Source organism: Mus caroli, chromosome 12 (assembly GCF_900094665.2).
Source record: "Mus caroli chromosome 12, CAROLI_EIJ_v1.1, whole genome shotgun sequence".
Lineage (NCBI taxonomy): Eukaryota > Metazoa > Chordata > Mammalia > Rodentia > Muridae > Mus > Mus caroli.
The window spans coordinates 79963077-79987017 of record NC_034581.1 but is presented as its reverse complement, the minus strand read 5'-3'; positions in this window follow the sequence as shown (position 1 = coordinate 79987017).

Below are 23941 nucleotides of genomic sequence, written 5' to 3'. Positions count from 1 at the left end.
ACATGTTTCTCCCCTAAGATGAGGATCTGATGTTTATGTGAAAGAAAACATGGAACAGGTGGAGCATGAAACCTATGTGTGTCCTCTGGTGGGACTTTGAAAACACTAAACTCATCTCTGTGCAGGGCCTAATAATTAAAAATGTGTCCTTAAAGCTGCTCTTCTCCAAGGCCTATTTTGGATCATGGCTAGTTGACAGGTGTCCTGCTGGGTCATTACTTCCTCCACAAAATGTGTCCTTAAAGCTGGTCTTCTCCAAGGCCTATTTTGGATCATGGCTAGGTGACAGGTGTCCTGCTGGGTCACTACTTCCTCCACAAAATAAATATGCTACAGGAAAGGCATTGGCGTGGGGGCACTAAGGGGTCTTTATTCCCTTTCATCTCCCCAATATCTATTAGGCTCCCCCATTTTGATATAGTTGTTACCCAGTTTTATATTGGATACTATACAAATACAGCTCAGACCTCCCTCCTAGCCACACCGTTTCCTACCAGACCTCTCTGTGTAGTCATTGTTTCTGGGCAAGGCTGGAGGGAAGGCCACAACTGGCTCCTTTGTGTGGACGTGCAATCTCCTGATGCAACTGATCTACCTTAGACTTTTAGGGAAACAGTGGTCTAGCCTAAGGCAGTCAGAATTAGGTGTCTTGTCTCTTGCAACTAAATAAAGCAAACAAACAAACAAACAAACAAGTTTCCAATAAGATGCACATCCATGGGCCATTGGGCTGATTCAGAGATAACCACAGACCCCAGATAAAGTGGAGGAAACTAGGAGTTCTCTGGATTGGCCAGGGACAGAGGCTACCAGAAGCTGACCTGAAACTGGAAGATGCCACCTGAGCAAAGATGTTTACTGATAATAATATTAATGCAAATAAAAATAGAGAGAGATCAAGACACCAATGGAATACTGGTGACACAGTCCCTGAATCCAGCCAGGCCAGCTATATTCTCCCTACCTCGGGAGAATTCATCTAAAGGAATCTGTCAACTGTGGCTTGTCTGCAGTAACCTGGGTTTAGATTTTCTATTATTTCCTAGCAAGTAAAGTCCGCCTCAATGGAGTGGGTGTTGGGGTGAGGATAAAGCCTAGTTAGTAGAGGGGCTAACACACACAGTCCCAGCGCCAGCACACACTTGGCATCGTGAAGCACATCTATAAGGTCAGTGTTTTAGTGGTATGGGCAGGAGGATCTGGAGTTCAAGGCCATCCTCCATCACTGCCTTAGTTTGGGTTCTAACTGCTTTAAGGCAATACCATGGAGAAGGCAACTCTTACTACAAAAGCAAATATCTCACTGGGGCTGTCTTAGAGTTTCAGAGGTTCAGTTCATTATCATCATGGCAGCATGCAAGCAGGCATGGGATTGGAGGAGCTGAGAGGTCTATCTCTTCATCCGAAGGCAGCCAGGAGGAGACTGGATTCCACACTGGGCAAAGCTTGAGCATAGGAGACCTCAGAGTCTGCCCCTACACTGCCAAACTTCCCCCAACAAGGCCACACCTACTCCAACAAGGCCACACCTCCTAATAGTGCCAGTCCCCATGGGTCAAGCCTTCAAACACAAGAGTCTCTGGGGACCAAACCTATTCCAACCACCACAGCCACATAATGAGTTTTAGGCCATCCTAGTATACGTGAGGCTCTAGCTAAGTAGATAAACATACTTTAGCTGTTATCTCTTATTTGGATTATCCCGTTTTAAAAGTTAATGGACATTAATGAGTCCCAAGCTCTTTGCAGAGGAAAAGGTGGATTGATGAGGTAAAGCAGTTCCCCAGAACTGTCCCTCCAGCGTGAAAAGAGGAAGCAAGAGTTCTGACTAATCAACTAGTTGGCTCATCTTTACACTCAGTATTTACCGATAAATCTGTCATATGCCTGTAACCTGTGACGTGCACAAAGATGCAGTCCCACCTTCCCATCTAGTTAGGAAGAATGAATTAAAAGCCAGTAATGAGCAGCAAGGTCAACGGTAGCTGAGAGGAGAGTCCCTGACAGGAACTGTAGGCACTGTAAGAGTCTAGGCAGGATCCCTGCTTCAGTCTCCATTCAAACTGTGCCCACCAAAATTACAATCCGCTGATGCTTCTTCACGTAGGATGGAGTTATGCCGTGGCAAACCCACCACGAGCTGAAGATTCCGTAAGTCAAAGATGCACTTAATTCATCTGGCTTTACAAAACACCAGGGCGTGGCCCAGTCTACCCTCAGCTTTGCTCAAAACACATATTTTGGTCTACACCCGGGCAAAGAGTTTTAACACAAAACGTATTCCACGTGTTCATACTTCATGCAATTTATCAACGGCTGGACTGAAGGGGAGAAACAGCATGGTTTTTATGAAGGCGTGTTAACACCACCATGAAGCTGACAGACGGTGTATGAAATCCCTGTACGTCAGAGGTCGTGTGCAGCCCGTACCTGAGCGTCTGCATCGGCCTTTATTACTGTTTCTTGTTGCTGTGATAAATATCTGTCAGGCAGGAAAGGGTTACTATGCCTCATGGCTCAGGGGATGGCATTCATCTTGGTGAGGGAGGCATGGTGGCTGCAGAGTCTGGGCACATCTGGGCACATCAGGAAGCAGAGAGGGAGCCATGTTGTGTCTAGCTTGCTTTCTCCCGTTTTTATTTTTGTTTGGTCCAGAACCCTGGGCGTGGGATGGGGCTGCAGGCTGCCCACATCCTGGTGGGCATTGTTTTCTCAGTTAAACCTCCCTTGAGTTAATCCTCTTCTTTCTGTTCCCCCTCTTCTTCTTCTGCCTCCCTTTTCTCATCCTCTTCTCTGTGTATCAAATATTTCACTCAACTCTGTATCTCTCCCTTCTCTTTAAAAGGCAAAGCCAAACCCAGCTGGTGGCATGCACCTTTAATCCCAATACTCGGAGACAGAGGGAAGTGGTTCTCTGTGAGTTCGAGGCCATCCTGGTCTACAGAGCAAATTCCAGGACAGCCAAGGCTACACAGAGAAATCCTATCTTGAAAAACCAAAACATTTAAAAAGCAAGCCAAGGCTGGAGGGATGGCTCGGCCATGAAAGGCTAAAGCTCACAAGGAAAAACTCAAAGCCAGGCAACTTGGGTATATATCCAGGAGTGAAAGCAGGCTAGTTACATAAGTAGCAAGCATCTACCAATCCACCAACTTAACACACACACACACAAAAGGCTACTCCTCACCACTGTAGGACAAAACTTCTCCTGGGGAGATGCAATACACAGATCTTCCCACCCCAGATAGAGAAGCAGTGACAGACCAAAATAGATACCTCCAGAGTCCAACTTGGTAAACCATGAGTTTTATTGAGGTTACTCACGGGAGCAGAGATGACTCAAAGACAACTGCATCACTACAGCCCACCCCAGCATGGATGATGGGTGACAGCTCACAAAAGCTGGGAACCTGGAGTACACTGCACAGCCTGCAGGCAGCTTAGCTGGTTGCAGAGGGTTCTCTCCAGGCACTTAAGTTGGTCTAAACCTCTTCGAGGCAGCTGGGGTGGTCTCAGTTTTCTTTGCTGCTCTTTTCTGTTCTCAGAGGGCTTATATTTCTTACTTCTGGCAGGGAGGGGCCTAGTGAATCTGGTCAGTTTCAGGGACTTCCTGATGCTTCTTTGAGTTGTTTACCTTCCTGCTTAAAGAGCTTCCCCGCAGGATATAGTGTTTCCATCCGGGAGGGACCTGTTACACAACCCTCACACAAGACAACTATGGATCTAAGTGATTGCCCAGGGCAGCCATCCTACAAGTGAGGGCATGGTATTGTACCTTCATGTCAGCAGGGCCACCATAACCAAGAGAGGAGAGTGGACCAGGCAGCAGCAGCCCAGTCATCTCCTCTTGGAGACCATCACTTTAGCTTCATTTCTTTGGCCAAAGTAAGGTGGTTCTTGATTTCAAAGTCTATGGAGAAGAGAACCAGACATTAGTGACCAAGTAATATCTACCACAGCATGCACACTCTTAAGGCAAGGATGGGTTGAAACCACTAGGGACTGCTCCCTTGGCATGACACAGTTCCATCTGCTTTCAGTCATTTACACGACCTGCCTAGACTCTCAAGATGTTTGTTTTTGCAAACCTCGATATAAGTAAGGCTAATCTCAATATCCATCTATTGTATATCGCTAATGTTATGGAATTATGTTCATTCCCCCCTCCCCACCCCCTACCAGCTCACATTTTGATTTCTTGATCCCTAGCTGGTAGTGCTATCACGGGGCTAGCTGGAGGAAGTGACTGGGGATGAGTCCTTGGGAGTGTGTTATCCCTGCCTACTTCCTGTCTCAACGTTTGCAGAGCTGTTGGGATGTGAACAGCCTTTCTCACACACTGTGTGAAACTCTGAAACCAGGGGCCAAAACAAATCTCCTCCCTCAAATTGTGTCTTTGAGGGACTGTGATTATAGCAACCCCAGAAAAACAAATTCAGGGTATGACCTGAGTAGTCCAGTTGCGGGAGTTCATGTCCCAAACTGTGGAGATTGGTTCAGGGATAGGTCCATGACCCAAATAGCCAGTCTTCCCTAAGATTTGATTAAGTGAATACTAAGAAAGAGAGGTTTCTTTAAACTATCATTGTAGACATACAGATTGCAGCTGTTGGTGGCCATTTTCCTGTCACATGAAAAGAGTCTGACCCAGAAAGAAACTAGTATACAGAGGAAAAGAAAGTTCAGGCAAATAAGAAGAGAACTAGCCACGAGTTCACCGTTTGAGTCACCGAGTCTAACGTGTCACGTGCACGTTCAGGATCAGCCTTCAGACACTGTAGTGATGAAATCAACCTCCTCTTCCTGTCTTGATAAGCATAGCTTGGGTCGGGTTTTTTTTGGCACTCACCACGAAAGAATGCTGAAGGATCTAGGCAGAAGATATCCAAAGTCAAGCTTTGAAAGGAATGCTGAATTGGCTCCATGGAACTTTATCGGCTTCTCTTCCTGCTCGTCCATCAAATGCCACTCAATCCCTGATTTGAGACTAAATGCAGAACGGTTAGAACTGCTTTCTCATGGTTCACAGTTAAGTTAGTCATTTAAATAATTTAGTCAGACAACCTCATTTGAATATCTGCTAGGCGCTGACACCACCCTTATAAAAGAAGCAAAGTAAAAGAAAAAAAAATATCATTTCTTCTGGCCCATAAAGAGTGACAGCCTATAGACTGGGGGCATGGCCAGATGGTAGAGTGCTTGGCTACCACACACAATGCCCTGGATTTGATTCCCAGCACTACAGAAACCACGTGTATTGGCCCGCCTGTAGCCCCAACACTCAAGAGTTGCAGGCAGGACAATTAAGAACTCAAAGTTATTCTCAGCCACACAGCAAGTTGGAGGTCAAGCTAGACACTGTCTAAGCTATAGAGACCCTGTCTCTAAATAAACAAACAAACAAACAAACAAATAACAGAATACATACAAAAGCAAGCAAGCAAGCAAACAACAAGAAAAAACAGCCTCGAGGGTCCAGGAAGATAAGTATTATTCATAGCATTGAGGCAATAAATGACTGGGGCCCAAGGTAAACGGTTCCTGAAGGCAACAGTAAGATTGTAGGTAGATTCTTTAAACTCTGTCAGATCAAAAATGATGTTTCAGTCCTACTTTCAAGTCATAAGTTACCAACAAACAAGTACTAACTAAATAAGTGAGTGAATAAACAGATTCCGCTAGGACCCAGACACAGAGCATGCGGATCATTCAGCATGGAGCAAATAGGAAGAGACACGTAAGCTGGGGATGATGACACACATCTGCAAGCCTGGCACCCACCAGGCCGAGGCAGGGCAAGGGTGAGTTCCAAATCACCCGGGGATACAGGATGCCTTTCAGGTCAACATGGGCCACATAGTAAGACCTTGTCTCGAAAAGAAACAAGCAAAACAGAGGGAGGGAGGGAGGGAGGGAGGGAGGGAGGGAGGAAGGAAGGAAGGAAGGAAGGAAGGAAGGAAGGAAGGAAGGAAGGAAGGAAGGAAGGAACACAATTGAGTATAACACAGAAATCGGATCTGAGATGAGTCCGGGGCACTATCTTAGAGATGTACAGTGAAGAAATGTCAGGGTGTTTTTACAAGAGGGAGTCGAATGATGTTTCCACTTAGCCCCATACAATGATGCTTCTTGAGATACTAAAACTCCTCCCATTCTTCCTTCCTCCTTATCCCTGCTTCCCATGCCAAGAAGGCGTTGCTGCAGACCAGCCAGACTTTAAGGCACGAAGTCTGAACCTAATACCAGACTTGATGGTTCATACCTGTAATCCTAGCTCTCATGCAATAGAGTCAAGAAGATAAGGAGTTCAAGGCCAGCCTTGGCTACTTACTGAGTTAGAAGACAAACTGGGCCACCTGAGATCCTTTAAAAAAAAGAAAGAAAGAAAAAGGCAGAGAATAAGTTAGCTGGACCTGACTTTCCTCATTTGTAAAATGAGGGTCTAGAACCACATCAATATCTGCCATGTGCTAAAAGATAAATACATTTTGCTATTTTCATGAACACCATCATTATCTTAAATCCTTTTTTTGTTGTTGTTACTTGAAAAATACCCTGATAAAAGCAACTTTAGAGAGACAGAGTTTATATTGACTATAGAACAAGGGCACAGTCCATCACAGTGGGGAAGTCAAGGCAGCAGGAACTTGAAGCACCTGGTCACATTGCATCTGCAGTCAGGAAAAAGAAAGTAATGAATGCTGGTTCTTGGCTTCCTTTTTCCTTGTTACCCAGCCCAGCAGCTCAGCCTAGGGAATGGTGCTGCCCACTGTGGGTGCGTCTTCTGACCTCAACCTAATCAAGACATTCTCCCACAGGCATATCAAAAGATCCACCTCCCAGGCAGTTCTAGATCTCATAGATTGACAACTGAGATCGACCATTGAAATCATCATTCCCATTATACCCATTGATATGATGTGGCATCCAACATAGACCCTGTTGCTATGTAGCCTTCTCAGATCCGTCAGGCTCGTGGTGACTCCTCCCTCTCCAGAGTTGAGAAGCTCTCCCCCCCCCCAATATCTGATGGTCTTCGATTTTAAACTGTTTCTTATTTCATATTCACCACCACCCTCATCTGCTCAGACCTGATGTACAGGTGAGGGGGGTGGGAGGAGGGGAACGACAACAGGTTAAAATTTTTCAAACTTCCAGAATGCCAAGCACGTGCCAAACGTCTGATTGGCACTTGACACACATTTAAATAAACAACGGGCAGGGCCTAGAAACAATTCCTTTTAAATCCCTGCAGAGGCAGAAACCAGCCTGGGTTCTGGCACTTAACAATCTCCACCAGGCAGATACAGAGCAGAGACAGGATTATCAGTCATGCCTCACAGAGAGCAAAACCTAGCCCGTGAAAGCGAGGGGAAAGGTGCTGTATTTCATCAAGGACAAAATTAGGACCCACACCGATGACACAGATCTGGCTGAACAAAAGTTACAGTGGGACTCGTTCGCAGGTCTCCTTTGCTGCTGCAGGTCTTAAAACAACCATCAGCAGGAAAGTTATTTCAGTAAATGTTTATGGAAGGGGGGAAAGTCCCCCAGGTTTTCTGCCATGAGGTGGCATTTCCTCCGACACTCATCAGCCTTGGTGTGGTGGAGAGAAGTGTTGGAAGGTGCGCTGGGGTAGTGACTGGACTAGTGTGTGGGCTCTGGTGGGGGAGGGGTGGGATTGCCACTTCTAGGAAGGCTCTTCCGCTCCAGGCAAGGGAGCCAGGTTTGACGCCTAAGTTTTCCTAAAGCACACAGGGCCTGAAGTCAGCCAGTGTGTGCCGTTCCAGAGTCATACTCCTCCAGCTCAGCTGAGGAAGTCTCCACACTGGGGTCATGGATGGAAACGCACCCTCAGAGACAGGAGACGCTTCCCACACGTGTGATCAGAACAATCTGCTGTCATCTTCTGACAGTGGGGCTGAAATGAATGCCCTCCTGTAAGAGGACCTCTCTGGCTGGCCTCAAGGATCTCACACATGAGAGGCCCCAAACCCATTTGGGAGGCCAGGGGACAACAGCCTCTTTGGTACCCCAGGCTGGGTCTCAGGCTCCTTTTCAGGTTTCACGACCACACAGTTCCTCTGCCCTTCCACCTGGCGCCTCTTGCCAGCCTTCCTCTATCTCTTAAAGACCCCTTCTTAATCCTCCCCTTCCTCCTTTTAAAAACCTGCCTTTCCTTTTCAATACTTCCCCAAATGTGGGCTTGTTGTTTTGTGCTTGCCCCTTTAAGCTTTCCCCCAGAGAGTTCTGACTGGAGGCAGGTTTCAGACTGCAGGCTCCTTCCAGTTTCATTCGTCCCTTCATCCAGTGGTCATTCATTCTGCAAATATTTGCTTAGGTGCAAGGTCATTCTTGTTGGAAATCGACGAAGGAGGCCAGTCCAGTTCTTAGGTGAATGAATAATTAGCCAATTAACTAAATAATTACAAGAGCGAATGGGAGAATTAAGAAGTATCACAAGACAGAGAAGCCACTGCAACCAACTTCCCCTATTTATCAGAAATTGTTATTCAGCCATGCTTGGTAGCGTACATCTAAAATCCTAGAACTTGGGAAGCCGAAACAAGAGGATCATGAATTTGAAGCCAGCCCGGGCTCTATAGGATGTTCTATCACACCCTGAGCTACATAGAGAGATAGTAGCTAAAACAAAACCAGAAGTGCTTATTGAAACAGCATGGTACCCCAGGACTGTCACTCACTAGGCATGGGTAAGAACCCTTTAAAAGGTCTTCCTTGGAGGCTTTCTCCGTTTTCTTTTTTCCCACAGTTTAAAATTTCCACGCTATAGAGCATCTCTGCAGACTCTATGACCCACCCAGTCACGATTCTCTAGGATCTACTGGCCAAAGAGTATCTCAGCGACAGAGGGCCAAGGAATACCACAAAAATCATACCACACAACAGACCTTGCACAAGAGATTTATTGGGGATGGGGTGGGGTGCAAAATGAACTGCCTCTGAGCGGGGAAGGAGACAGCAAGGAGCCAGGCTGTGAAGGTGGGCTTTATAGAAGCTATTGAGCATGTGGATAGGGTAAATACGGCACTGGTGAAAACACTTCCCCTTGGCACTGAGTCGCTGAAGGAGGGGGAGGGTGTGGGGAATGGGAGACGGGGGAGGGTGTGCTCCAAAGAACCTGGTTTTGGAATGTGTGCAGTTCTCAGTATGAACAACATAGTAGTGTTCCAGCTCATATATGCACGTTTTAGCCAATCACCCCATCTTTTAAGATTAGTACAAAATTAGTACATGACAGCAGGCCATCGTAGGAAAAGGATGGATTCTGAAACCAGGCTCCCCTTTTGCAGGACTCTCTGAACCATACTACTTCTGTGGCTTTTGGCAAGTTACTTAAGCACGCTGTACCCCCATCACTGATAACAGCCGACCCACAGATGTATTACAAAGCTGTGAGGAGTTTAGGACAGTACTCATTGTGCAGTAAGTAAGGGATGGAGGCAACTATTGGATGCAAGGTGGCATCTAGCCTCTTAGGACTCAAGTCTCAGGACACTGTAGATCTGGAAGGAGCACCAGTCAGTGACAGCAAGAAAGGATGCACCAGAGGTGAGGAGACACAGAAGGAAGGGAATTCTCTAAAACCAGCAGTCACCTCACCTGTGCATCGTGTCAGGCAGTGAGAAGGGAGTGCAGGGGCTTGTGAGCAGGCCGCCCCTGTTCATCACTGCTTATGTAGATCCTATGCCTCATCCCATGCTTTAACGGTGGAGACTGACGTTCTTAGGGTGGTGGCATTGAACAGTTGGCCTTAAGGATTCTATATTGCACACTTCCTAAGTTTCCCTCTAAGGGAACTAAGCATTGGGGAGAGCATGTGGTGGTGGAAAGGCCTAACCCAGATCGAAGACTCAGAAAGTTTCTCCAGTAAAACAAGGGGTATCCCATACTCACTGGGTCACAACTGGGTCGCATTGAGAACCAGGCTGATCACATGTGCTATGTACGTGTCCCAAGGCCTGCATGTAGCTATGGGTACTCAATGAAGACATTTCCGGATGCCTTTCTTCATTTGGTAATGGGGGCGGGCCATAGTGGGCCAGGAATGATGGAGCAGGAGTTCAGAGGAATTGCTACTCTACAGAGGACCAGGGTTTGGTTCCTAACACCCACATGGTGGCTCACAACCCTCTGTAACACCAGTTCCAGGAGATATAACATCCTCTTCTGGCCTCTATGGGCACTGTACACACACACAGTACACAGACATATATGCAGGCAAAACACCCATATACACATAAAATAAGAAATAAATTTAAGCAGCAACAGATCTATAAAGATACAATTAACATGATGATCCTTCGGTGCCGTTAATATCAACTGTCCAGTTGAGATCCACTAAACCCATTTGGGAAGATAGTCAGGGTACTGGAAGCTAAGGGGTTAATGTCCGTGAACGAATTTTTAGTTTCTGCTTCTTGATGGCACATAGGACAGAATTTACCAGAGAAGAAAAGCCTTTCTCAAGCCTCTGCATAGCAGCATGGTCTCCAGGGCAAAGTTCCTCATGGGAAGTCTCTCTGCCAACATACTTCTACTGCGAGCTTGAAGCATTAAGGTGAGACACAAGCCTAGGCCTATGGCTTGGCTCTCAGCCTTTGTTTTGAAAACAAATGCAGTTGAGGCCACAAATGTCACTGCTGGTCCAGAGCTCAGGCCATATAATGGGAACAGTGGCATCCTCTCCCTGTCTCAAGCCAAGGTTGAAATGCATCCAAGTGCAGCTAACCCCAGATTTAGTTGTGCCATCATCCTGAGATGCCAGACCCAGAGTCAAGGAAATGAGCCTGGTGCTGGGCATTAAGTAGGAGACAGTTTCTTCTTTATCTGACAGTCTGGGAGAAGCATCTGGAACTTTTATCAACGTGACCAAAGGCCACAAAACTAGTACGGCGCAGAGAGTCATGCAAAAGGGAGCCTGGTTCCACAATCCACCCTTCTTCCTCTTCCTTGAACCCACTCCAAACATCTCATCTGCCAGCACGGAGCTGCGTGCACACCTCTGGACCAACCCTAGTCACTTAATGGAAGCTGAACCCCTGAACCTCCTAGACACTTGAAGGCTGTACAGTGTGGGGAAAGAGAAATTAGGCTCTTAGCAATGCAACAGACAATCGTTGCCCCCCAGGGACTCATTTTTGTTTGCAACTGAGAACATTAAAACATTATAGATTAGCCAGGCGGCAGTGGTGCACACCTTTAATCCCAGCACTTGGGAAGCAGAGACAGGTGGATCTTTGGGAGTTCAAGGCCAGCCTGGTCTAGAGAGTATGTTTTAGGACAGCCAGGGCTACATAGAGAAACCCTGTCTCTACCCCGTGCCCCAAAACAAAACAAACAAACAAACAAACAAACAAACCACCAAAAAAAAAAAACCATTATAGATTGAAGGTGGCTTTGAAGTCAGCCAAGTGGGTCCAAATTACACCTCACAGTGACTAAGAATCCTAGCAGACTCAGTGCCCCTAGAGCCTGTAGGACTGCTGTGAGGCTTCAATAAGGTGTGTGTGTGTGTGTGTGTGTGTGTGTGTGTGTGTGTGTGTGTGTAAAAGAGACAAAAAGAGTATGTGGTAGTAAATGAGAGTGACTTCAGATTTCAGCATCCCACACTGGAGGGCATCCTCTGTCACTGTGCTCAAGGTTCTGGTCAGGAGAAAAATGACCTCGTGGCAGAGCACGAACCTACATGCGAGCTTTCCTCCCTGGAGCCACAGCAGACACAGAACAATGCTTGGCTGATGAAGGGCAGGATGCAGGCTGGGGTTGTGCCAGGTCACTCGGGCAGAGGATTCTCAAGTGCAAAGGCTGTCTGGTTTTGCTGCTGGGGATGTTGGAATGGTCCTGTCAAGAACATTTTCTCTGGGCCTCAGAACATGTATGGACTTGCGGTCTCTGCCTCCGAAAGAGAGCTTCCACTCTGTCACAGCAGGGAGAAGTCATTCTTTTCAAGCATGCGATCGTGCATCCAGACAGCAAAGGATTGCAGTGCCTAAGGCTAGTAGCAGCCAATCGATTGGAATGGCTCTTTAAAACATTCATTTTTAAATAGTAGCTAATATTGATGGAGTGCCCACAGGTGGCAAGCACTGGATGCTTTAGATCTGTTAATTCTTCCAGTCTTCATAGAGACCCATAAAGCAGGCACTCCTCCCGTGCTCACTTTGGAGTGTAGCAAGCTTGCTGACAGTCACTGCCTTGGCGTCAGAGTCACAATTCCAACTTAGAGTCCATAGCCAAAACCCATGTTCCTAACCACACTTGACACGGGGAGTTTTGTTGTTGTGTTACTGTTTGGTTTTGTTTTCAATAGGCTTAACTTTTTTAAAAAAAAAGATTTATTTATTTATTATATGTAAGTACACTGTAGCTGTCTTCAGACACACCAGAAGAGGGTGTCAGATCTCATTAGGGATGGTTGTGAGCCACCATGTGGTTACTGGGATTTGAACTCCGGACCTTTGGAAGAACAGTCAGGTGCTCTTACCCACTGAGCCATCTCACCTAGGCTTAACTTTTAAAGTTTACTGAAACTCCACCCCTATCAACACCTCCAAGCATAATGGTGTAAATTATGGAGATGGAGGAGCTAACACGGACACGTGAAGCTGCTCCAAGTGTTGGGTGGTATATAGTGGTACATAGCTTTTATAAGAGCATCATCCCAGATGGTTTGTCTGTCCCGAACACTCTCTTTTTGCCAGCTTGGGTCTTCCCCCTCCAACATCTGGCCTTTACCTGCTGTGGGGCATCAGATGGTTGGAATGATTCAGAATGGCTTCTGACCCTCACTTATGGCTTAAAGGATCCCCCAAGTTTTTTGGCATGGTAGCTCATTCCTTTTGGTCACTAAAGAAAAGTCCATTGTCTGGACACATAGTGACGTATTTATTTACTCTCTTTGTTGCTTGTGAGGTTAGCCAATCATAAGGGACAGCTGCAAATATCTGTGGACAGGTTTTTGTGGGACCTTAACTTTTCAACTCCTTTGAGCAGACACCTAGGAACACAGCTAACGAACCATATGGGAAGAAGATACGTATATACAAGAAACTGCTAAGATGTCTTAGTTTCTCCACATCCTCATCAGCATTTGATATAGTCAATGTACAATTTGGCCCTCCTCACTGCTGTCTAATAGCATCGAGTTGATATTCTGATTTCCTGTTTTCTGAGAATTCAAGTTTAATGTCAGCATCTTCTCACACACTTATTTGCTCTCTGTGTCTTGTCTGGGAAGGATTGTACTCAGGAATTTTGCCTTTGTTATTATTGGTGGTGGCAGCAGTGTGTGTGTATGTGTGTGTGTGTTTGGTGGCACACAGGTACACACATGAAGAGCCCAGAGAACATTAGGCACCCTGTTCTATCTTCTTCTACCTATTCCTTTAAGACAGCATCACTCGCTGAACCTGGATCTGAACTGAAAGGGCAACCAGCAAGCCCTGCTACCCTGTCTCCGACAGCGCTGAGGTTATAGGAACGCACAAGTATATCCAGATTTTTTTACATGGGGCCTGGGATCCGAACTCAGACCCTCAGGCTTGCCCACCAATCCATCCCTCCAATCCTACTGGGGTTTGTTTTGTCTTGTTTGTTTTTTTGTTTGTTTTGGTTGGTTTTGTTTTTGAGACAGGGACTCACTACGAAGACTTGGTTCACCCTGAATCCTAGGTGACCTTTCTGCTTCTTCCTCCCCAAGTGCTGGGACATAAGTGTGCTCCACCACACCTGGCTTTTACCAGGTTTTAATGATGTTGTTGGTTTCCCTGTTGTTGGGCTTTGCAGCACAGCATTTTAAAGGATATACAGGGTTTCCCAGCATCAGGGATGGGACGACTTCAGAAGTCACCCACTTTATACATTTGAGAGAGCGCATGCAGGCACAGCAGAGTCCTGTGCCCTCCCTCCATCATAGCACATATGATTAGGCCATTTCCTTTGTGGACGGCTGGCTCCCAGTGACAGAAGTCACACCTGACCACCTGTCACCTACTGCACAGTGCTGAGCATGTAATCCACGCATCTCTGTGGTGAGGAGACCGATGACCTTCTGACATTTCTGCACCTTTCCAGAGAACTGACCTCTGACCTCTGCTCCTGTCTGTAGGAGAGGAAAACAAAGAGAATTAGTATTCCACATCCTCTGTGGTGCAAAGGCCTCGTCAGACTCTAATTCTTAGCCTTGGCTCAACACTCGCCTCACCCACCGGATGCCAGAGCCTGAACCCCAGACATTCATAGTGTTTGTGTTAGCTGTGGGCCTCGCCCTCGGCTAAGCCCCTTATACACGTGATCATGCTTAGTCCTTCTTCATACATGCTGTGATGTAAGCCTAGTTCTCATCCTTACTCTGCAATGAGAAAGCAGAGCTCAGAATGACTAAGGAAGTCCCACAGGGTCAACAAAGCTAATGTGCGCTAGAGCCAAGATGTTTGATTGCTTTCTGATCTGATGGCTAGCCTGAACCCTGCACCTGTGTAAGCACACACATTTATACACCAAGAATATCTCTTGCTCCCTGTCTTAGTTACGGTTTCCATTGCTGTGAAGAGTCACCATGACAAAGGGAACTCTTATAAACAACAATACTTAATTGGGCCTGGCTTACAGGTTCAGAGGTTCAGTCCATTATCATCAAAGCAGGAGCATGGCGTGCCCAGACAGGCCTGGTCCTGGAGGAGGGCTATATCTTCCTTTGTGGAAAGGAAGCCAGAACAGACTGTTTCCAGGCAGCTAGGAGGAAGGTATCAAAGCCCACACTCACAGTGACACTCTTCCTCCAACAAGGCCACACCTCCTTTAACAAGGCCACACCTCCTAATAGTGCCACTTCATGGGCCAAGCATATTCGAACCATCACACTCCCTCAATTTCTTTGATTTTTACTTTACATTTCATGGTGCCAAGGATTGTACTTAGGGCCTCACGAATGCTAGGCAAGCCTTCTACACTAAACACACCCCCAAGCTGCACACTCAAGCTTTTGCACCCAGCCTAGGCAAACTGTAGCCCCTAGAAGCTGATGCCAGGTAGAACCAGATCCCCCAGAGCTTACCTTTAGAAAGCAATGCTCGCCATAGAGGAGTGACCTCAGAGGCAGCCCATGAGGGATGCTGACAGCTCTGCTGGTCTCCAAAGCAGACCGCCAAAACCGTGCTCAAGTCTCTGATAAGGGATGAAGCCTCGTTCATGAGAGAGCCGCCCTCCCCCCCACCCCCCCATCCCCGCTCAAAGCCCCTGCCCCCTAATGCTACCAAGGGTGTGCTCCATCTCTTCTGGGTGCCAATGTTATCACAGTGGTCACGGGACATATTTAAGTGTCTCCAGAGTTCCACTGAAGACTTCAGAGCTGACATTTCTTAAATCGAATTTTACATCGCAGACCGACATCCTTTTAGAAAGGAGATATTGTAAAAACAAAAGGGGAAAACAAACAAGAAAACAACGGTACATCACATACTGGAAATCACCCGTTGCTATTTTAAATACAATGTGAATCTTCTAGGAGGCAGGCTACTATTTATTCCAGCTCATTAAACCCCGGAAGGGGTGCCTCTCCACATTTAGACAAGTTGGTTTTCTCCCTGGGGCATTCGGTGCGGAAAGTGACAATGAAGGGGTGGGCTCTCTGTCCTTGGCCACCATCAGGCTCCCTAGAGCTCAGTGTGTACCTTTCTTGATCTCTAGGCAGCTCCACCATGGGGATTAGACAGAGACTCTAATTCTAGCACAGGCTCAACCCTCAGATAACCTGGGCTCCAACCCAAGTTTCATCGCAGCCTTGCTCAGTGACCCTGGGCAAGCCACTTATTTCCTTAAACATCAGCGCCCTCAGGTGTAAAACAAGTCCTTCTCTAAATGAGATGTGATTGTATCAGAGGGAAATGGGGCGTGCCAGACACTAATCACAATGCCTGGCATGTTGATGATCTGTGCTTCGGTTATCGTGATTAGCTAGCATGCTCCCCTCCTGGAACACAGGCAAGAGAGACAACAGTCAATTCGGATCCATTTTCAAGGCAGGAGGAAGGGAGACAGGGAAGGGGAGTCTGCAATGGTCCTCCAAGCAGGAAATCATCATCTCTTGCCTTCAGGCTGTGATGCTGGCTGATTCTGTTGCACAGAAGCTCCGGAATGTGGAGGGGGCAGGTTTGTTCTTGTGGGTCTGACAGACGTCTGTACCATGCCAGGAATAACAATAGTGAACCCTGGAAGCCTGCAGCATCAGAGCCAGTGGTGGCATAGTCCCTTCATAAAGGCTGTTCCGACCCAGCTGAACTCAACACTGTCAGGCTAGACGTTATTCTTCTTTGGAAACACTCAAATCAATGTGAGAGTTGCTGCAGGAGAGGTCACCATGACAACCAGGACCCAGTAGTTGATAGGATCTGAAGCCCATTTCTACCCCCACCCACCCACCACACACTCAGCCTTATCTGGTAAAGAGCCTGACTCTGGGAACAGCAGCATTTGGTGTCCCCTGGGTAGGAGAGAGAGCACGTGGCTTGCCCATCCTTCTTATGGCTCCCCAGAAGCTTCTGTGCTGTGCTTGAAGGGGTGAGAGTACCCTGGGTAATTGCCCTCCCAAAAATAGCCAGCTGGAAGCGATCCCCTTAGGGCCTCTGGGAGCCAGGCAGCACACTAATGCTGGGTTCAGCACAGCACCAGGGGAAAGGGCCTCAAGACGAAGTCCCTTTATACTGCCTCGTCCTCATCCATCTTGGACTGTCCTCTCTCAGGACGCTTCTATTTACAAAGGCACTTAGGTGTTTCTAGGTAAGGGCATGGGGTTTAATCTTCCAGGACATTTTGAATCCTAGTTGTAGACTTTCCCTAAGTTGAAATTCTAAAATCAGAGCTGAGGCTGAAGCCCACAGATTTCAAGTTCAATGTTAGCCTGAGCAAGAAAAAAATTCTCTCTCTCTCTCTCTCTCTCTCTCTCTCTCTCTCTCTCTCTCTCTCTCTCTCTCCCAGACAGGGTTTCTCTGTGTAACCCTGGCTATCCTAGAACTCTCTCTCTGTAGACCAGGCTAGCTCAAACTCAGATCCACCTGCCTCTGCCTCCTGGGTGCTGGGAATAAAGGTGTGTGCCACCACCACACCCACCCAGAAATAAATCTCTTAATAAAGGAACTTCCGGGTGTGATGGGGGAACTCCAGGGAGCTGATTTTAGGGCATTAGACAAGTACTTTTTTTTTCTTTTTTTTTAATTAAAAAAAAAATTTTTTTTTTCCAAAAAAGACTGTAGGTAATTCAGGTTTAAAGTCCAACAGATCTCATGCTGGGCTCTCCTGTGTGCCCTTGAGTAGGAGCCTCCGTTTCCATGTCTATAAAATAGGATTCTAAAGCTTAGTGCCCATGGATGTAGACACAAAGTCTGGTGCAGCCAGCTAAGAAGGCTGTAGTAGAGTCCAACCAGGAGCCAGGGCTAGATCAGACCATCTGGATGAGGCTGGGGTGTTTATTAGACCAAACAATGTCTGACTATGAGGATTAGACAGACATAGAAAGGCTGGAAAGAAGGACCATATTTAAGAGCCAATACTTGGGTGTGGTTACATTTTGGAGAGAGAGAGAGAGAGAGAGGTGTGTGTGTGTGTGTGTGTGTGTGTGTGTGTGTGTGTGTGTGTTGGAAGAGTCTTCCTAATGGGAAAACAGATGTTAAAGGCATGCTGGGCATTTAAAGTCAGGAAGAGAGGAGATGCAGTAAGGACCCTCGTCAGGGTGACAGCTTAGCCTAGAGACTCCCAACATACGTGCCCACACAGTCCCACCCGCTAAGGGAAAGGAAGACAGACCGAGGACTTGCTTTCCCAGCTGGGCAGCTCTAGAGTGGCAATGGGTAGTTTTTTATATTGATTCAGTATCAGCTTTGGCATGTAAAACTGTCCTTGGGGTCTTGTTTGGAACACACCCGTGATCCCAGCTCTCAGGAGCTTGAGACAGGAAGATCAAGTTTGAGGCCACTGGAGGCTACACAAGATCCCATCTATAAAGCCTGGCATAGTTGTCCATACTTGTGATCCCAGCACTAGGGAGTCTAAAGCAGGAGAATGACCACAATCAAGGTTAGCCTGAGCTACATGGTAAGTTCTAGGCCAGCCTGAGCTAGAGAGTGAGATCCTTTTTGAAACAAGCAAACAAAAACCAAGCCTGTCAATTGATCTACCAATAAAGAAATAAAGGTAACTCAAAACACTGGCGTAAGGGGTACTGAGCTAGATCAATCCTGCCCGTTTCAGATAGAGCATGGCTTGCCTAACCCGCCTCTCTTAGCTGCATGACTACCGCCATCCAGTCAGATCTCAAGTATCTGTCTGTGTCATGACAGGTCAATTCCACTTGGGCAGACCTGCAAGTTAATTGTGCCTTGCTTACGAAGTAACCAGGAACTCACAGGTGCTCAAGAAATAGTGTCCTTCTTTGGCAAGTCAAAAAAATAGATTGTTCTCCATTATCACTCCCAACACCCCTGATGGCAATCCAGGGAGAGATTTTACCAGGCAAGCTGTCAGCTGCAAACAACGGAAAATCCATCCAACCGTGGTCCAATTAGGTGCTCATCCCCGTCAAATAAGGACAAATCTTAAGGCAGGAACTGCTGGTGCAGTTCTGCATGGTGCAGGCTGCTGTCTGGCTCTGTTAGCCTTGCTTCCATGGCTAACTCTGGCACTAGGCAGGAAGAAGATCAGGGAAAGCACATTACATAAATGTAAGAAGTCCTCAGTTCAGTACAAACATACCAGTGAGAGGGAGCTAGGGAGCCGGCCCCTGCAATAAAACATCTGCTTCTTGAGCATGAACACATGAGTTCAAGTCCTCAGCTCCCCTCAAATCCAGGCATAGCAGTGCACACCTGTAACCCAAGCACTTGGAGGGGTGGGGGGTGGGGGTGAGGGGCAGGTGGGTTGAGGAGGTGGGTCCTGCAGCTCATTGTTGAGCTTAGCCAATCACTGAGCTCCAGGCTCTATGAGAGCCCCTGTCCCAAAATTAGCATGGAGAGTGAGTAATAAAGGAAGATACCCCACATTGGACCCTGACCTCCACATGTGCGTACATATAGAAGTATGTACATAGCTCACAAATGATAAGACAAGCACAGTTTTTCTAAGAGCCCCCCCATCAGATTGCCACTACTATGTTTTATAATCACTTCTAGCTTCAAGAGAAACTGAGGCTGGGTAGTGGTGGTGGACACCTTTAATCCCAGCACTCAAGAGGCAGAGGCAGGGAAATCTTTGAGTTCAAGGCCAGCCTGGTCTACAGAGTGAGTTCTAGAACAGCCAGAGCTACAAGGAGAAACTGTCTTGGAAAGAGAGAGAGAGAGAGAGAGACAGAGACACAACTGTGGATTATGATGAATTAAGCATTTCCTGCACTTACTCAGAAAGCAATTATTGAACACCTACTGTATGCTAGAGAATACTGATGAGTCAAAACATACTTGGTACCAGGGAGTGACAAGTGCTTGATGTGGAGGTAGATACCCTCTTGGGTGGTATAAGAAGACCTAGGTGATGGATTCCATGTTTCTCGTCTTAATCATTAAAATCTCTTCTAAAAACAGAAAAGAGTTGGGTTTCTGGGTCATTACCATGGCATCCCTGGGTCTCCAGCATCTGGAAAGGAAGCTGAGATGCTGTCCTGTATAAATGACCTTTCCTAACAGAGCTCTCCTGGGACGGAGCTCTCCTGATGCCCAAACTGTTTGTCTGGTATTTGTTTTCTCAGCTGCTATTAGATATTATTTTGCTTTCTTAAGCAGAGTCCATGAGACAGAACATGACCCTTCTGACCCGTTGAGCTTGGCTTTCTTTGGTGTACTTTAGTTTTGGACTGTGAGTGTATGCATCCATATGTTTGTGTGTTGTGCAGTACTGAGGTGTGAACCCAGGACTTTCCACATGCTAGGCGAAGGGCCCTACCCTGAGCTATCACAGCAGCCTCTTGTACTGTTTATGGTCTTATTAAGTTGTCTGGGAAGGCCTTCAACTCCAAGTCTTCCTGTCTCAGCCTCCTGAAAACAGTTGAGATTTCAGGCCTGACCCACCTGGCCAAACTGGTTTTGTTTTTGTTTGTGAGATAGGGTTGCTCTATCTAGTCCTAGCTGGTCTCAAAATCCAGATCCTCCTGCTTCAACCTCCCACGTACAGCCTTGCCTGCTCTTTTTTTTTTTTTAAACAATTGTCACTGACATCTAGACATTAAGAAAACAACTGTAGTTGACCAAATGCTAATATAAAGTACCTAATGGTACCTCTCAAACTTCCTTCCCTATTATACACTGACTGGGTCTTTGCCATTCTTCATTGATTGACCCCATATGAATATAGCCCTAACTTTAATTGGCCTGTTCTTGGACTTTATACTAATGGAATTGTATGTATGCCCCCCCCCCCCCGCCCTCTCATATCCTAAGCTGACCTCAAAGTCATTACGTAGGTGAGAATGATGCGGAACTCTTGATCCTCCCACCTCTACCTTCTGAGTGCTGGGATTACAGGCTCACAGCACCACGCCCGGTTTACTGGGGTTTGCTGGGGAATCACACCCAGGGCTTCATGCATGCTAGAGAGCCCTCTGTCAACTGAGCCATGCCTCTTATGTACTTTTCTGTGATTCATTTCTTTCATGTTTATATTTACCCACGTTGACAGTGGCTTTCGTATACTCATTTCTCTACAATACATCAGTCCCTTATGCATGACGCCACAGTGTCCACTCGGGAGACTCTGAGCATGACAAACCAAGCTGCTGGGTATCTTCTGGCCCAATTCCTACAGTTAAGGCAAGAGCTGGTTGCTCTTCTCTTCAGTGACAGGGGCTCCCCATTACCCTACATGCTCAGCAGCAGTGGAGATTATCCCCCTGGCTAATTTCCTACAACTTTTTCAAGATTTCCCAAGGGGACCTGAAACCACACATACCTCTCTCCACAGCAAGCTGAAGCACAATGCTGTTCTCACTGCACTAAGCAGGCTCAGATGCCACCTGTCCTGACTGCTGGCCCTTCCACTTCCATCTCTGCCTTTGGAACAAACTAAGAAGTGGCTTCTGGTGGAGGGGACCGCAGTCTTTGCTCCTTCTCCTTCTAAGGGGATTAAGAAGTCCCTCCAAGTTGGGAATGGCCTGCCTGCCAGCCAGCAAGTCCATAAACTTGGGTGTGTTTCTGCAGCGTTTGTGTTGGCTGTGAACAAACTTTTTGTGTATTGTTTTTCTTTGAGCGCTGTTGGTTGTGTGTTCATTTGGTTTGAGGTTTTTCTTGATTTTTCTTTTCTTTCCTTCTCTACCCCACCCTGGTTCTTGTTGATTTTTGTCTTTTTCCTCATTCCTGACAAAGTTTTAAAGAGCTGAGGTTTTTTTTTTGTGTAAATCACTCTAGGACAAATGAAGTGTCCCTGCCCTTCGGGTGTGCTTCTGACAAACTCTTATGCTGTGTTTAATTTGGTCCTGGTAGGCCCCCAAATATCAAGGCTTCTGCAAGCAGATGGCATACTTCCGTACAACAGGAGACACCAGCTATTTCAAAGAACCTCGTTCTGTCCCAGAAGTATCTATAGAAACAAAGGTGTGAGAAAATTCTGACTTTTAGATGGGACTCATGCCTCACATAGACTTTTAACACATTTTATTCAGTGACTAATTTGATGGCAGAGCCAACTAACTGCCTCGGGAACTTTTATTAAAAAGTCTTTTGACAGGGGCTAAGACTACATTGATGACTGAGTGGCAGAATTTATTAGCAGAATATTGGGTCACAGAATTGTTGGGTGAACAGGAGGACAGTAGTGGGAGCCATACCACTAAAAATAGCACCCAGAGAGGTCCCAGTGCTGCCAACAAAGCTTAGATCTTGCCTCAACCACACTTCACCCTGGATGTCACCACCACTGTCTCAGGAACTTGAGCTTCCTGCTAAGACTGCCCTTGGCAAGAAGGCTTCCTTTAATTGAACTTGGTTGCGTGTCCTTTCTTAGCAGTAAGAGAGGTTGAGAAAATAAATATGCCATTCAAGTTTGTGTTTTGCTCTGGGTCAAAAAATGTTAGATAACTGTAGTGTAAACAAAATACACATTTATCTTGCAAGTGTTAAAAACAAATAGTGCATGGCTGTTCACAATTTGCTCCTTCACTAAGCTATGTGCATGCACACTGCCAAGAGCCTGCTTGAGATCTGCCACCACACCCATGTCCTAGCCACTGGAAAGAGAATAAGGTTGGATGGGAAATGAGTCCCACACACTTGTGTTTGAACACCTGTATGGTGGTAGTTTGGGTGGTTGTAGAACTTTAAAGACTTGCATGTAAGACTTGCATGGCCCAGGCCTTAAGGGTGAGACTCAGCCTGGCTTCTGGCTAGCCAGAATGGGAGAGATTGTCAGCTCGACAATCTCTAGTGAGCCACACCTTTTCCATCAAGATGAATTCTACCATCTGAAACCAAAAGCCAAATGAATCCTTCCTCCTCCCCAAATAAGCTCGCACGTATTGGGTTACAGTGAAAAGCTGAGTAATGAACTCACCCACTATCTACTTCCTGGAATGTGTAGACACTGCTTACAGCTCAGTGGTTGACTTGGCCCCTAACTGAGAAAGAGGTCTGAGGAATATGAGCTGTGATCAAGATAGCCAAGCACCCAGCTACAAATTGGAAACTCTTTTATGAAAGAAAAATGGGGTCGCTGAATGTCCCTTCCTTGAGGACTGACTTTCATAGCACCAGAAAGCAACATGAAAACTTCCAAAGGAGGGAGGTGACCTAGGCAGCTATGTTGCCTATGAACCACATCAATGACCAGCATGGCCTGATAACCCTACAGGGGCACACATACCGTGACACACATACCGTGGTGGTAACCAACAGTTCTCGAATTGGAGTTATGGCTTGCTTAGCAAGAGGGAGACCATGCCTGGTACTGGAGACCTAGCTAACTACTCAGTCTTGTGAAGTCATGGCTATTGGAGGAGAATCTACAATCGCTAATTTACTAAGCCAGCATCGTCCCTAACAACAATCTATAAACGTTTGTCCTTATGTCCGCAGATAAGTGTGGTCTCCACCCCTCACCAAGGAAACTTCTCTTTGCAACAGATGGCGGCCATTACAGAAAACAACAACCAATCAGCATGCAGAATGGTCCAGTCCCAGTGAATACGTCTACAAAACATTCTTTTACCATAGCTCAGGGAACCTTGAAGACGAAGAGGGGGAAAGATTGTCAGAGCCAGAGGACCAGAGTTTACTGTGAGATTGCATCTCACAGTAATGTCAGAAGCCCTCAAGCCATAAATCTCACCAGCATGTAAGCCAAACAAGGAGGACACCAGTGGGCATGCCACAGTAGATGGGGAAAAGCCCATGAGGCCTCAGTTCTAAACAAGGAACTCTAAGCATCTCGGGAAAGGTGGGAGCAGGAGAGGTGGTCCTCCCCGAAGAAGAGCACACCAACTGGATGACCGGTGTCAAGTGGGCACCCCTGAAAACATGCATTCAAGTGACATGATAGGATCTGAGCTGGTTATATTTAGGAATACACATATATGCAATAATAAAAAGAGAGGCTATGAGTTTGCAGGCCAGTGGGGAGGAGTGTATGGAAGGCTTCAGAGGGAGGAAAGGGAAGGCAGAAATGTAATTATACTATGATCTCAAAAGTAAAATGAAACAAACTTTTTTTTTTTTCTTTTTGAGACAGAGTTTCTCTGTCCTTTACAGGTGGACCTTTTAGGACCTGGTAGAAAGCTGTTAGGTCATTGTGTGTTCCCTTGAAGGCTGTTGGGACGCTCAATTCCTCCCTCTCCTCTTTCTCTCTTTGGTTCCCAGCAACCACAGGGTGAGCAGCTTTGCCCCACCCTGCCCCACCCCACACTCTGGGCATCACAAATTGAACCCCATGACCTTCTGGAAGATCAAAG